The sequence below is a fragment of the Artemia sp. Qi Xiang Cuo genome, chromosome 16 (assembly GCF_049724085.1).
Source record: "Artemia sp. Qi Xiang Cuo chromosome 16, ASM4972408v1, whole genome shotgun sequence".
NCBI lineage: Eukaryota > Metazoa > Arthropoda > Branchiopoda > Anostraca > Artemiidae > Artemia > Artemia sp. Qi Xiang Cuo.
In genome coordinates, this window is record NC_142809.1 from 121,374 (window position 1) to 138,280 (window position 16,907).

A 16,907-nucleotide genomic window follows, 5' to 3' on the forward strand; every position below is an offset into this window, starting at 1 on the left:
TATCTCTAAATGATCTTTGAATGGTTTGTTTGATCTGAATTTTGATTCCACGATTTGCAAAATTGCAAAATACAAGTTCAAGGAACTCGAGTTGTAACTGATATTTAAATTAAAACTAATTTTAGACTGAAGACTTATTTAGGATGACAATCCCCCACAGTCTCCGGGGGGAGGGCTGAAAGTTTTGAACTTTACCCAATGTTTACATAGAGTATTGGTTATTGTTAATTATACTGACGGTTTGACAGGGGGATTTTTTCTGTTAGTTCTGTTCTGTTAGGAGTTTGAAAACTAAAGTAGGGTTATCTGATACGCTGAAAATGATGGTGTGATTTTCATTAAGATACTATTACTTTTAAGAGGTTATATCATTTTTTTAAAAATTAGGCATCTTATATCATGCTCTTAAATTTTGATTGTTAACACTAAATTTGAAGAAACATTAAATATTTAAAATCAGCATGAAAAACCAATTCTTTTGATGTATCTGTTGATATCAAAACTACTTTTTTAGAGTTTATATTATTATTGAGCCTTAATATTTAAAGAAATAGGCTGGGAAGTAATCATTTTTGTTCGTTTTAAGTTTCAACTTGGCTCTTTACTTCCCTCAGAAACCTTTGTTTTTTAAAATTATTAATGAAAAATAACATATATATGATACGAAAAATGTGGTTGAATACGACTATTTAAGTACGCATGTCTGTCTTGGCTTTTCTCTGTCTACATTTACCCAGCCCAGTCTTGATGCAACCTATGCAACCTATTGCCAAAAATACTTGATAACTTCAATTCAATTTCTTTAATTCAATTCAATTTCATTAACTTCAATTCAATTCAATTTCAATAGCTACAAAGACAGTATTTAAACAGATGAAACTCTATATGAAGTGGATTACCCTTTTCAAGCCCAGGAAAATCAGAATAGTTAAACTTCTCATTAAAAGCTCAAAGTGATGCTTAAAAGGAAATGTTTAACGGGCCTTGTAGCTACAGGGCAATTTAAATCACCAATTTTACACTATATTTACTCGGAAGTAACTTATTTTACCTTATTCTACCAATTTTCCCTTTTTTTTTACCAATTTTAGCTTAATTTACCTATTTTACCAATTTGTCTTACCGAGTTTTTATTTTGCGGTAATTTTACAACACTACTTAGGACCTAATTTAAAGTTTTGAACCTTCTAGGCCCAAGTGTTGCCTCTCCGTTTTGCAGGATTTTTCGGGAAATCTGCAAAATTACGGAATAGTGAAAGCCGTAGGGCCTAATGGGCCTTATTGATAAATCCTTGCTTGGTTTCACTCCAGTTGTAATTTTATTTCCAATGTTGTAATAAGTACAAAAAAATATTTGTAATTTAATTCGTTTTAGTAACGCGCAAAATCCGAAGTAGGCCTTATGTTTTTACCGTTAAGGAGACGGTAAGTAGCCAAACTCTTGTTTGTAGTGAACACTATAGGTATTTTGAAGATTTTTGAAAAAAAAAATTGAAAAAATTCTGTTTATAATATATTTAAATATTTCATTTAATAAGTAAGTAGTTATATGGACTTTCGTGTAACGACAAACCCTCCTAAGTTTTCTCGAGGGCGAAAGTTTTTGTTTTTTTCCTGTGAAATTTTTGTTTTTTTTCTGTGAAAGGAGACAGATATGTGATACCCATGCAAAAAAGTCATTTTCCTTGGTGTTCAAGATGGGAGACTTTAGTTATCCTACAATAAGTTTTTGAACATTCTGATGCCCCTAGTGCACCTCTTATTTTTATTTGACGCCATTTTTAGGTGGTTTCAGGCTCTTTTTCGAAATCCCCATAAATTTTTTTTCGCAATAAACTTGTACTTCCAAGATTAACCGAAAGAATAGTTACCATTCCTGTTTTAGTGTCAGATGACAATTTTTTGTCACTAGTCAGTTTTTTTGAAAACACATTGTTCAACTTTTGATTACTATGGGCTATGGTTCGCTCTTTACTAGGTTTCAGCTGCCGCTGCAACCATGATGACAGAAAACTCGCGCTTGATTTAAAACACAAAAAAAAATAGAAGATTTTTTAAGGTAAAATTAAACATTTTAAGAAAAAGTATAAAAGAAAAAAATTAAATAATTTTAATATTGTTGATTTATTTATTTATTTAGTTCAATTTGGCGTCTATTCTGCATACTTAGCTCAGTTCAAGGATTGACAATCTTTTTGTATCTTAAAATTACATTTAATAATTTTTCTTTAGACAAGTTTACCGCGTCAATACATACTCACTTTATATTTTTTATCAAAACTGTATTTTTTCAATCCAGCGCTAGTTCTCTATAATCCTACTAACATAGGGAAATATCACCAGTTGGTTTTTGGGGAACGATTTGGGGACAATGATTTTGGGAAAATGATGGACATTTAAAGGTTCCTTTTCCTTCAAGAATCAACAGCTTCAAACGATTTGAGGAGACTGAGTTTGGGTAAATGATTGACATTGGGGGCTCCTGGACCTTAAATAATCATCTGCTTCGAAAGAGTAGGTGACTATGATGTTGGTGAATTGATTGAAAGTGGCGGCTCTTAACTTTCAGCTATAAACGGACTTGCACTAGGACTTGAATTCTCCGATTGAATAAGCCCCTTTAGAAGTTTTTCGACTTCTCCTTCAATACGAATTGTTGTTTTCTAAAACAAACGAATAAACAACATGCTGTGGCAACAAGATTTTTTTCTTAGACATCGCTAATGCGCTGCCTATAATAGTCTTTTTCATGGAATAAAACAAAAAAAAACAAAGTTTTTTTTATCTGGAATTAAGGAACTTGAACGAACTTAAAACTTAAACTTAAAATTCGAAAAGAAATTATTCCGTATATGAAAGGGGCTGTCCCCTCCTCAACGCCTCGCTCTTTCCGCTAAAGTTTTTTATTGTTTATAAGAAAATAAAGTTGTGAGAAAGTCAAACTTTAGCGTAAAAACCTCTGATACGCTGAATATGATGGTGTGATTTTCATTCAGGTTCTATAACTTTTAAGTGGTCTTTCTCCCTTAGTTCTAAAATCAGCCAAATTTTCTCAAGCACATAACTTTCAATGGGTAAGAATAAACTAGATTAAACTTACATATTTGAAATCAGCATTAAAATTCCGTTTTTTAGAGTTTCGGTTACCATTAAGCTGGGTCGCTCCTTACTTACAGTTCGTTACCACGAACTATTTGAAAAGAAAATAATATTTTATTTCATTTTCGGTTCTTGTTTCTGTATAAAAATTAAGGTTTAGCTTGCTATTTCTATGTTGGAAATTTCATCTTGCTTGATTTAGTTTTATACAAGCTCAAGTTGACATAAAAAAAAAAAAAAAAAAAAAAAAAAAAAAACTACATAATTCCCCAAAAATTAGATATACGCTCTTTGATAATCTGGATACACATAAACTCTTATGATTTATCAAATTGTAAGAGCAGAAGTAGTAATAGAAAGTTTAAACTTAATATCCTCAATCATTCTCTGGAAATTACTGAGATTTTAATGTCAGCCAGCCTACACATGGTGCCTCTTGATATAGTTATACAACTTGACGGAAAAATTGTGTAGCTGTAGGGGTGGGGTGATAAAATACCCAATCTGCCTGGAGACATAGTTACTGGACCGTTCAACTATGCTGAACAAAAGGGCTATCACATAATTTTGATGTGATGTCTTTGAAAATTATGGGTTTGGGAGGGTGCTGCTTGCTTTCCAATTAATTTTCACTCTGAAAAAGGGGAAAAGAACTTTTAATTTCCAATCAAATTGAACCAATTAAAAGTTTTCATGATGCTGTTATTAATGATAGAGCGGCGCGGCGTACGATATTGCTTAAATGCCCTTTTCAAAACCTACGTTCACAGTGTCTTTTGGCTTAATTGAAACTCCCCCTATATGGTCCCTAAAATTTCAACCCTTATGGCTTTGTACTATAAGCAACACTGTATAAGTACCTGTGACTTACAAATGTGAACTTTCGTAGGTCCAATTTACTGAACTTTCAATTTCCTTTTAATGAACATCCGAAGTCTGTCCAGGGAGACGATGGATTGCGGGATTTTTTGGGGGAATATTTGAACTATTGTGCATTTTTTAAGAAATATTTTAGACTTTAGAACTATTTTTCCTTTTTCAGATATTATTTTGTAATAACAAAGTTATGCATTCCCATTAGTCATCTATGATAATCATGTAATTGTTGCTATTGTAGGACAAAATTATCTGTATACCGTACAAAATAAATTAACAACAATATTTAAAAAACAAATAGTAATAAAAATTACTGCTTCAAACACATTCAACCACAAATCCGCTATGTCTATAAAAATTTGAAGACTGAAATGTTTTTTAGTTACACTGAATGTTACATATTCTTTAAATTACAGTAAACAAAAAGCCCCCTTAAAGGAGCTTAATATGGGAAAACTCGGTTTCTGATATAGGCCTAGTGGTGGATCCAGAGGAGGACGCCCCCTCCCTTTAGCGTAGTCTATAGTAGTGTAATTTACATGATTAACTCAAGTTTGCGTTAATTAAGCTTGCTCCTAACGCAAGTTTATTGGATCAACCTATGTTGCGCCCCTCCCCTAATTTTTTTTTTCGAATCAACCTTTTTCGCGCCCCCCCTCCCCCTACAAAAATCTTGGATATATATATATATATATATATATATATATATATATATATATATATATATATATATATATATATATATATATATATATATATATATATATATATATATATCGATATATATATATAGTTATAAGTCACCCACTATGGATTCGGTGTTAATTGAAGAATGCCTACGATATTGCTTAAATGCCCTTTTCAAAACCTACATTCACATTGTCTTTTGGCTTAATTGAAACTCCCCCTATATGGTCCCTAAAATTTTAACCCTTATGGCTTTGTACTATAAGCAACACTTTATAATTACCTGTGACTTAAAAATGTGAACTTTCTGAGTTCCAATTTCCTGAACTTTCAATTTCCCTTTTAATGAACATCCGACGTCTGTCCAGGGAGAATAGGGATTGCAGGATTTTTTGGGGGAATATTTGAACTATTGTGCATTTTTTAAGAAATATTTTAGATTTTAGAACTATTTTTCCTTTTTCAGAAATTATTTTGTAATAACAAAGCTATGCATTCCCATTAGTCATCTATGATAATCATGTAATTGTTGCTATTGTAGGACAAAATTATCTGTATACCGTACAAAATAAATTAACAACAATATTTAAAAAACAAATAGTAATAAAAATTACTGCTTCAAACACATTCAACCACAAATCCGCTATGTCTATAAAAATTTGAAGACTGAAATGTTTTTTAGTTACACTGAATGTTACATATTCTTTAAATTACAGTAAACAAAAAGCCCCCTTAAAGGAGCTAAATATGGGAAAACTCGGTTTCTGATATAGGCCTAGTGGTGGATCCAGAGGAGGACGCCCCCTCCCTTCAGCGTAGTCTATAGTAGTGTAATTTACATGATTAACTCAAGTTTGCGTTAATTAAGCTTGCTCCTAACGCAAGTTTATCGGATCTTCCTATTTTGCGCCCCTCCCCTAATTTTTTTTTTCGGATCAATCTTTTTCACGCCCCCCCTCCCCCTAAAAAAATTTTGATGGATTCGGTGTTAATTGAAGAATGTAGCGTCGCCACAAACTTTAAAGTATTTTAATTACATTTTAATTAAATTTTTTTTGTTTTTTATTAAAATTATTTAAAATATTTTTTTTATTGTTTTTTTGCCTTTAAATAAAAAATTGTTTTTAAAAATTTTTTAAACTATATACACGATTTATTGTGAAAAAAAATTAATTAATTTAATTAAAGCATTAAAAAAAAAAACTAAAAAAAAATAGTTAAAAAAATGTGAGTTAATAGCTGCCATATATTTTAATATTATTTATTTGTTCATTTTAATTCAATAAATTAAATTCAATTTAAGTCTTTTCTTCATTGATTAACTTTCAGTCACACCTGCAAATGTATGGGGTGTCGTCTCATCGGTATCATTTAAATTTTATTCATCCGTTATTCTTTCATTATTCATCACTTATTCTTTTTATTTGTCTATTCTTTAGTTGTTGTTGGTTATTCTTACCTTTTAGCTCTACGTTTCAAGATTTTCATATTTTTTTCCAGTTTCTTTCAGGTCTTTTGAATGTTATCACGTGATTTGATTTATATATGGCGTTTGAACACACTAACAGGAGAACAGTAGAGACTACATTGGATTCAAATCAGGAACATACACTATACTTAAATTCACAATCACAGGTTTATATTTCTACATTACTAAATGAAGATCCGGCTTAATGTTTACTTCAAGCACCCAGCATCAGTACCATTTTGTTTTGAAAGATGAATAAAATTAAATCTTTTACATTATGTGATTCTTCTCTTCTAAACTAGAGCCATTCATTAGAAAAATTACAAATACAGCCTTACCACCACATAGGGTGTGCATTCCTCCCAAAAGCACTGCCTGACCCTCTGCCTCTGAATGTCTTCACGTACCGGCTTACATCTTGGTCTTGTGAGATAAAGACCACAAATTCGAAGCAGTATAATTTTCCAAAGATAAAACTACACATTCAGGCCAGACTTGGTTAACGAGGGAGGCCTGACCATTAAAATCTGCCGTTTCAATTGCCCCCATTAGTAGCTTGGCTCTTACAGTTGATGACTTCTCCAACAACACTGTGCAATCTAATTAAATCACTGTGGCTTTGAAAGACAATTTGGCTATTCAATATTTCCTAGAAAATTTCATCATAAAAATATCTATGTGCTCATCATGAGTTTTGTGTTGTTTTTAAGATTAATTTTTAGGTATTTATTTTTTTTTTTTTTTTACTTCTATATAAGTTTGGATGGATAAAACAAGCCGTTCAGCCGTTCAACCTTTTGAACGGCTGGCTTTAATGATACTCCTTGTAAAGATGAGCCAAATTGTCTTGGAATATTTTTGGCTAAAAATAATTTGTTGAGGAAATTTATAGCCTCTGTGTCTTACCGAATTTAAGCTGTACCAATGCATCAACTGATTTTGAGCTTCTTTCATATTCAGCTTTCTGAAATTTCTCGCTTTCTTTGAATTTTCTGTTTCGGTCTATCTTCCTCCAATTAGGGATTTTGAAACCATTCATAATCTTTTTTGTGGGGACCTCTATTAAACGGCTCGTGCGGTTTGATGGGTATGAACAAATTTGATGACACTTATACATTCTAATTCGACATAAAATGCTAATAGTTTGATTTCTCTAATTACATCAAAATTCAATTTTTTAGTTACTGTTACTATTGAGTATGTTCGCTTCATACTTACAGTTCGTTAACACAAAACGGTTGATTAGGAGAAGTTTTTTCAGCTTGAAGGTCAAAATGATCAGTAAGAAACTGAAGGGTCAAGGGCTTAACAGCTTGGCAGACTTACCCATACCACTTCATATACAGGTTTTTCTGTAAAGTTTTCCGAATTTCATTTATAGTATTGGATGTAGAAAAGGAATTACCGAATACATAATTTGCATGCGAGTCAGTATAATATGTATGGTCATTCAGTTTTTGTATATTTAAATTAATCAAGGGTGGCCAATTATCTTACGAGGTAACCTGCCTCTTCAGATATCTGGTGAAAGCTATTTCTTCGGTTATAATGTCGATAGGAAGGCATCCTACTAAAGCCATTATTCTCTCATTTTTAGCGGATTAAAAAAGTTTAGGAAATCAAAAATATGTAAATATTTTATTTATGCTTATATTAATTTTTAAAACTACAAAAAATAAATTTAAAAATAAATAAATAACGCTATAAAAAAAAATACGTGTTAAAAAAAACGACCCCTTTCCCCCAGTCATCCGATCGTGGGTTTGGGACAGCCATTTTGTTAAATGCAGTTTAACAGTCAAAGTACACAGCAGTTTAGCATCAAAATCCCCCCACCGCCTTATGGTACATGTCTGTAGGTTAGGACATCTGCCCCTGCGGCAAGTATCGTATGTGGAATGGTAACGGTCATCCCCCCTTTTCAGAGGGGGGGGGGGGTTTGAAGGGTCGAATATTGAAATTTTATCTTATGAAGCGGGAAGGGAATAAATGAGGATGTAAGTATTCAGAGGGTGAAATTTCATGCGAAATTAAACACCAAGGAAATTTTACAGAATTCCCATACTAAATGTTTTTTTTGTCTTAGTGGTGTCTGTGACTACTAAATATTAGGTGGAGATTTGGACTGGATTGGGATTATCTCGAGGATTTGTCCTGGGGTCGGGGGATTTTCTACTGGAGAAATTTTCCACTAGGGACTCTTTTGCTGGAGATGCTTTTCACTTGGGGGTGAAATTTAAGGGAAAGATTTACCACTAAAGGAAATTTCAGCCATGACTTGAAAAATAATCAGAATTTAAAGTCTTTTTCAAATAAATGTTTGCTACGGAGAACTTTTCAGGCAGAACCATTCATAAGAAATTTTTGATAAAGTAATAGTTAAAAATAGGGATAAATCCTTTTTAATAGACAGTGTATAGATAATTCACAAGAAATACCAGATATTTCGGTCACATATACAGTGACCGTCATCAGTAGTACAACTAAACTAAAACAATTTAAAACAAAAATATAAACGAAATCATAAAACTAAGTATTGTTAAAATCTCTAATTCTTTTCAAAGGTGGAAGCTAGCACTCTTTGACCTTCATGAAATTGGTTCATTAGGGTTCAATGATATAACCATTTGGACAAAAGTCAACTACATTTGGTGAACTGAACTTTACTCTGTCAGATTTTAATAAATTATCATAGATAGAGTTCAGCCCAAATTCCCGTGTATCCCGATTCAAAGCAATATTCTTGAATAAGATTTTCTTTATTTCAAGTTTCACGAAAATTTTGCTTTAGACCCCAATCCCTAGAACTCAAAGAGAAATTCTCGTACAAAATAAAATGGTCTGGAAAATTGAAAATATGTTCTGAAAGGGCTGAAGGAAATCTTCAGACTTATAATCTTGCCTTAAAGTCGAAGAAATAGAATCTTTATGTTGTAGTAATCTCATTTCCAAACTCTGGTTAGTACGTCCCACATATGAGCTTCCACAAGTACAAGGGATCTGATAAACCCCACTTTGTTGCCCCAATGAAGTTAGATCCTTCCCAGAATCTAGAAAACTACCCAAAGTATTATTACTAATTGAAGCTACCCTTAGACCATTGCTTTGTAAAATTATTTTAAGTTTTTCGCTTCGCCCGGGTACATATGGTTAGGAACAAGAAACATCTCTCTCCCGAGTTGGCTCCACGACTTTCTTAGAAATCTTTAGAAACCTTTTTCTTCTTTTGAAAAAGTCTGGTCAATTAACCACTCTGGATACTGGTTGCTTATTAGTATTTTCCTTAGAAAAGACAACTCCTCCTAAAAAAATTTGGAGAGGAACTACTAAATATCTGGTCAGTTAAAGAGATGATCAAATCAATTTTTACTTGGCGAGCGTAACCGGAACTATAAGACAAAAATCTATTTTTATTTGTCGGTTTTCTGTAAATTTTAAAATCCATACCATTTTTATTTTTAAAAATAATAACATCAAGAAAAGGAATTTTCACTTTATATGTAAATTTAAAAGTAAAATTTAAATCCCCCCCCCCGCCAAACAAAAAATATTTTACAAAAATAAATTTAATTAAAAAGAAAGGTTTTTCTTTTAATTTTCTGCTGCGTGAACATGTCAATTAATAATTTGTAAACTGGTTAATCCCAGATAAGACAGAAATATATATGCACACTAGGAGGGGGAGGGGGGGTAGGGGTAACGAAGAAACTCACGAAAAAATAGGTTTTTTATAGAATGTAAAACAGCATAATCCTTAGGGATCGGAGCACAAGACAAAAATACCAATATTTATTCACCATACGGAATTTAAAAAATCAATATCTAATAAAATTGTCATGTTTGAAAAGCATTATTTTCCGGAGGGGTATCAGAAGGGGGGTATCTTCCGTGGAGGTGTATTTTCCGGGGGGGGGGAATTAAATATCGGCCCCCGGTCGAGAGTGGGTAATCACTCCAGATGGCATGCGTGGGAGTGCCAAAACAAGCTTAGAATGTAAAAGTCTTCGACGAAAATTGTAAAATTTACAGTATTGATGATACGGCAATAGCCGGCAAATTATAAATTTGCCCCCATTAGAAAAAAAATTTAACTCCGGCTCTGGTTGCAACAAAAGAATATTTGACTTAATAATCAATTATGTTTATATCGAGTATTATGGGATAAAATATATTTTCCAATAATTAAAAATAAATAAAAACCTTTTTTGTGCGTCTTTTTCACAGACCTTTTTGTAAACATTTCTTGTTGCAAAGAATAAAAATAAAAAAAACATACAAAATAGTGTTAGTAGTTTCTTATTATTCATTAAAATTAAAGGGGTAGGACCCCCCTCACCGTTATCAAGTGCACACAATGTCAAATTTGTGACTCTATATCAGTGTTTTCTTTGCATGATAATATTCACAAATAACAAAAAAACAAAACATTGACTATTAGGCAAAAGATGGGCAAACAACGAACTATGGTGGGGTGCACTCTTCTTCTCCAAATTTTTCTTCTTTTTTTTTGAATTAGAGCAAGAGAAAAATAACCAATAGATATAAATAAATATATATACAAAATCATTTTAAAAATTAAAATTAACGCACCAAATCGTTATTTCCAAATGTGCGTTCCCATATTATTTTATTTCAACTTGTCACTTACCGGGGCAAATTCAGGGGGCACCCCCCCCTCCCTATCGGAGCTTCAATTAGGTTTCGTTCATAAATATACGCACTGGTTCTTTTAAAAAAAGGGCTCATAACTTTTGGGGGGGGGGGCATCAAACCCCAGTAATTTACCCCCTTTTAGGAAAAACTTTGATCATATAAAAAAAATGCCGGAAGTGCCTCTATTTTATCGCTATTTTGAAGGGTATTGATTTTATATTTATTGGTGTAAGTAAATAAATGACTTAAAATCAATGCAAGAAGATCTGTCACTGGCAATATGAACAAGAAGAAAAAAAATCACAAAATTTCCAAAATTATCCCCCCCCCTCAAAAAGAGAAAACACATAGGACCTTTAGCAGTGCCAAAATAAATTTGCGACTCAAAAAGTTTTTCTTCTCTCTACTGGTTTAAAACTTCACACAGTAATAAAATAAATTCAACAATTCATTAAATCATTAAAAGAATCTAAGATGTTTAGTTAACACCGGTTACAGAAATTTATGTTTTCATATATTTTGGTCCTTTTACTTTAGCATTCTAGAAAAACTAATTATTAGAAACGAATCGGCGCTAGAATGAATCGCCACTAGAATACGCATTTATAAAAAAGATATTTTTGAATATAAAATATCCAATAGCTTTGAACCAAGCCTTAAAAGGTCTTTACAATGTTGCCTGCGAGCTGTCTCTAATGGTAGAAATGGAGGGAAGGGTGCCCATGTTACCCTAGTTTCTTGCCCCTGCATAGATTTTGAAAAACAAACATTTTGAAAAAAAAATAATAGAAAAAACAACCTAAAGTGCAGTTTTCGGATGCCATATACTACTACTACTTCTAGCAACTCAACTACTTCTAGCTGTTTCCTCTGTCTTCTCATTAATTTTTCAACTCAGGTTTTTCAAGGTTTTCATTTTTCTGTTTTCTTTTCAGAGTCTATTCAGTCTATTTACTGTTTATATCAAGTGATTTGACTTATGACATGGAATTTTAAACACAATCACAGGACATAACAGTATAGACTGCTTGAAACATAATCATATAGACTGCTTGAAACACCGTCACAGATGTTATAGGAAAGAGAGCTGCTGAGAGCTTAATGTTCGCTTCACAAGAACAAAAATCAGTGTTTTAGTCTTTTTTTTTGTATATTAATATTATAATATATTTCTTTTTGCCAATTTTCCCGTTTTTATAGAATATGCCTAGCTTAGCGTCTATTTATGAGGTAAATGTTCAACACGCCAAATTTCTCTAGTTTTTTTTTATATTTCAACTTTATTCTATATTTAGCCCAATAGGCTAGAGACAACCGTGAAAAATTCTCCCTTTAAAAATTTCTGTACATTTCCAAATAACAGCACTATGTGTAAACAATGACCAAGTTGCAATGACCAAATTACAGGCCTTATCCCCGGTGTGAAAGTTCTCTTGGAAGATCATCCCCAGAACATTCCTCCCCACGGACAGTTATCTCCCCCCCACTAAAAATGTCCGGATATTTTTTTATACCAAGCACTATACGTAAACAATGGACAAACTACATAAGTTATAGCCCTTTTCCCAGGGGCTTTGGGGTGGGGAGTCTTGTTATCCCCAAAGGCGTATCTTTCAACTGTGTTGAGTCAAACGGTTGTCTAAAAATTTTGATCAGAAATCATTGCGGAAAAAGGGGCGTGAGAAGCGGGCTTTTTAACCTCCAATGCTGTCGGTCAATTAAAAGAGATACTAGAGCTGTTGATTCCCATTCAAATGACCCCTCTCTTTGGGCTAAGGAAAGTGGGCAGAAAGGGCAGCTGCCCCCCTTCTCCTCCCTAGAACTTTAAATTTACACTATATATTAACGAAAAATTTTGTTTGTTGGAATTTTTCGGTTGAATGTTCACTGTTAGATGGTTGAAAAAGCTGGAAATAAACAGAAATTTCCAAATATCGTTTCCGATATCGATATTCAATATTAATTTTTGGTTCAATGGTCCGATATACTGATACATCAATTTTGATAATTAATATCGCCCAACTTTTAATTGAATTGGATTCTTAGAACTGGAAGCTGTTATTTAATCGTAATTTGATTTGTGTCAAATCGCTTTTATGGTGTTTATGTTTTCTGGAAACTGGAAGCAGGACAGTGGGTTCATTATATCACGGTATTGCAAGAAGATAATAAGAGCATAGTTATCCAGAAAAACTAATACAGAATGTAATTGACGATTTGTGATTTTGGTGATTATTGACGAATAAAGATTTCAAAAGGTGATAGAAACTGATGGCGATGTGAAATTTTGTAAACTGCCAATATAACTTCAGCTCCCTCATCCCTTGCCTCACAGAATCAGCCGCACCCCCTAGACAAGATGCTACCTATGCCCATGTCCCTCTCCCAACATTTTAGGACCATCGGTTTGATATGATCAGGAGCGAATTTCCAGCATTTTTATTGGGGGGGGGGCAAGAAGGGTCTATATCTGGATAGTCAAAGGGCATGCTATTTATAATACCCCCCTTGCCACCCCAAAATGACGTCCCTGGATATGAACACCCCTGAGAGAAAAACACAACAAGCAAACGCGCAAAAGTTCTTCTGGCCAAAAATTTGAAATACCATATTTTTTTTAGAAAGGAGATTCAAACCTCTACAATACGATTCTCTTATATGCTGAGCCTGATAGCGCAGTTTTCATTAAGATCATTAGGCATCTTTAAGGGTGTTCCCCTTCTTTGTCAAAAACCAGGCAAATTCACTCAGGCTTGTGGCTTTTGATGGATAACATTATGCTTAATTAATTTTGTAGGCTTGGAATCAGCACAAAAAGCTCAATTCTTTTGATAACTTGATCATTATCAACATTTTTTTTTAGTGTTTCGGTTACTATTGGGCCAAGTTGCTCCTTGCTAGCACGTCGTTACCACAAACTGTCTGAAAACAGTTATAAATCGGTGGTTCTAAGTAAAAAAAAATTCTAGTCTTCACTTTGATCGTGCTAAAGTTACTCAGAAAATTTTCAGTTATCAATATCTTGTAAAATATGTTGTCAATCAAAACTCTTGTCACTTATCAAGACGATAAGAAAATAAAATATATTATATTTTACATTATATTTTATATATATTTTAAATATATATATATATTTTATATTATATTTTACAAACGATTATTACATACACATGATTATTATTTTTGCATTTCACCTGGCCATTACTGTTAAATTTTTTTCTGTTTCATTGATGGTAATTTTTTATTTTTTAAGCATGAATTGTTAGATACCTTTAATTATACCCTTGTTTGGTTTTAATATTGCTCTTTGCTTTTCATTGAAACTTTCTCTGAACTTTTTTCCCACTTATACCTAAATCCTTCATTCCTCTGATCCTTCTGCAATATCTGCTCAATAAATTGCAGAGAAACAGCTTTCTCAATATTTATGAAACTCCAAGACCAATAAGACCCTTTCATATTAGAAACAGTTTGACCAACAAAAGGAGTGCTTTACAAACCTTATCCAGCAGTGAGATTCCAAAACCAAGATTTTTCAACCAATTGGTTCTTAACGAGCTATAAGATAGCCAATAGAGCAAGTAAGGGTACTTGTTACTTATCTAGAACACACTCAAGTTCTTTATCTGAATGTAAGGTCTGAGAAAACCGGTTTTATAGCCCCAGAGACAAGAGACAGGTGACAGGTATGCATTTGACATATATTATGTGGCTATATATTTGCATATTCGGGGGAGGGGGGGAGGTAAAACATTATGTCAGTTGTCTCTTGTCTTTGTGGCTATGAAACAGGTTTCCTCAGATCTTACAGTCAGATCGAGAACTTGAGTGTATTCTGGCTAATTAACAAGTACCTAAGTAAGTAGTTAGTAAGTATGACAGCACTAGACCCTCAAGGTTTAAGTATTTATTTCTGGGATTTTTTAAATCTTAGAGAAGGGAGTTTTTTTCTAAAAAAAGGATGGAGAACAAAACGAATAAATAAAAAGAACACAAAGGATACGACCATAGTTCAAAACAAAGGTGATGATCTCCGTTTCTTCGCCCTTCAGCGACGAAGTGCAATGGGCGTTGGGGCCAGCCATCATGTACTTTCACGAACCCTTCCTGTTTACCTTCCTCGGTTTCTCCAGGTAACTATTTGAAGCTAGGTCGACTCTGGTTGAGCTTGCAGAGCCACGCTCCTGATCCACATCTGAGCTTAGTGGATTTTAGACCGAATAATACCTCTAGCCAGTCGTCCAGAGACAAAGATTGGCCACATTTTACCCATAGATATATCGAATTTTTTTGAAGATGGCAAAATAGGTTAGATAGGAATTTTGTTTTTCTGAAAACAGACAAAAGATATCTAATACAGATGTCTCTATTTCTGTTTTTCTTTTCTTCTTCTGTGAAAGTTTCGTTCTTCTGTTAAAAAGGTAATAAATATGCAAATAAACAAATTTGTTTTTTATATTGTTTTTTTAATTTTTATTTTAACGAAATGTATATGATACATATTTCCAGAACCCACCAATTCAATATTTAAAAAAAAAAAAAAAATGTGTAGAGTATTAGGCATGATTTGTGGCTATTTGTAATGATGAAGATGTATTAATTGATAAGATAGTGTTGCCTTGTTTATTTAATGATAAATATATTCAGACAATGAATTCTTGTTTATTAATAAACATTTATCAGACGACCATACAGGTAAATCTGAAAGTAGTCACAAATAAATTTATGATTTGTTAATAAGCTCTATTAAATTCCCTGGAATTTTTTCTGTAAATGTTAAATATTCTGAATTAGCTTGTTTTTTAAAAGGCAACATTAATGAAAACGTTTTTGGAAGAAACTGACGACAACACGAACAAAAGTACAAAATTTATTAATTTATCATTAAATTAACTATTTAATAAATTAATAACTGTCAAATTTAAACAAATAATAATTTATTAGTGTATTATCAAATTAATTTATTATTTATTCATCTGTAACCGAAAAATTCCTCACTTGGACACCTTGACTATATGCTTTTGTATGTGTTGAAAATAACTTTTAGCGATTGATGGGAGCAGTAATTAAATTTAAAGCAATTAATTTTATTGATCACCAAAAATTAATTGTTTCAAAATAGACAAAATTGAGGCCCACCACCAAAAAAAAATTCATTTGTCCGTTCCAGCCAATACCCGCTTAGGATAAAAACCGAGCATCAAAGATCAACATAAATGTAACTTATCTAGGTTTTCATCAATTAATTATTCCATTTTGACTTACAAAATTTTCATTCAAGCTTCTTCGCTAATATAAACAGAACAAACCATACACAGCGCAAATTTACTTTTAAAAAAGAGACAGGCAAAACGAGATTCATTTATCGCGTCATTTCTAATAACTATTCAACAACCTACAAATTGACACAAATATACCCTCCTTCAATAATTACAAGCTATCCCGATGCATAATCCATTTCTTGGATGTATGGTCAAAACGATGAGACAGCCACTGTTGTTCCAGGATTTCATATCTTTCCTTAGATAAATAAAGTGGCTTCCCTCGCCTGAAACAAAAATAGATGCTATTAGAAACTAAATATTGCCATTTGTCACGTTTAACGTAACATTACTATAAGTGACCAGTATATATTAAAGATGAAACACATATAATTTTCTCCCACCTACCCCTCGTGTTCTTCCTTCGATAAAATAAGTTACTCCCATCACCTGAAAAGAACTACAACAGAAAAATAAGTCTTGCCGTTTTGTCAGGTGTTGTGGTTTTTAAGTTTAACGTAGCGTTGTCAGGTAAGGTTAATATACTCTTCTTGGAGCTTGATTAGCACGGAGATGCCTTCTCATCATTTCATCACCGGATGAATTTCATCACCTCAACGCCTCGCTCTTTACGCTAAAGTTTGACTTTCTCACAACTCTTTTTTTTAAGCAATAAAAACTTTAGCGTAAAGAGCGAGGCGTTGAGGAGGGCACAGCCCCATTCATATACGGAATAATTTCTGTTCGTTTTAAGTTTTAATGTCGCTCCTTACTTTCAGTTTAAAAAACTTTTTTTATTTTATTTAAAGGCTGCGAAATCAGGTGCTTTGGGTGGCTGTAGACGCCCAACTGTACCTCCTAAT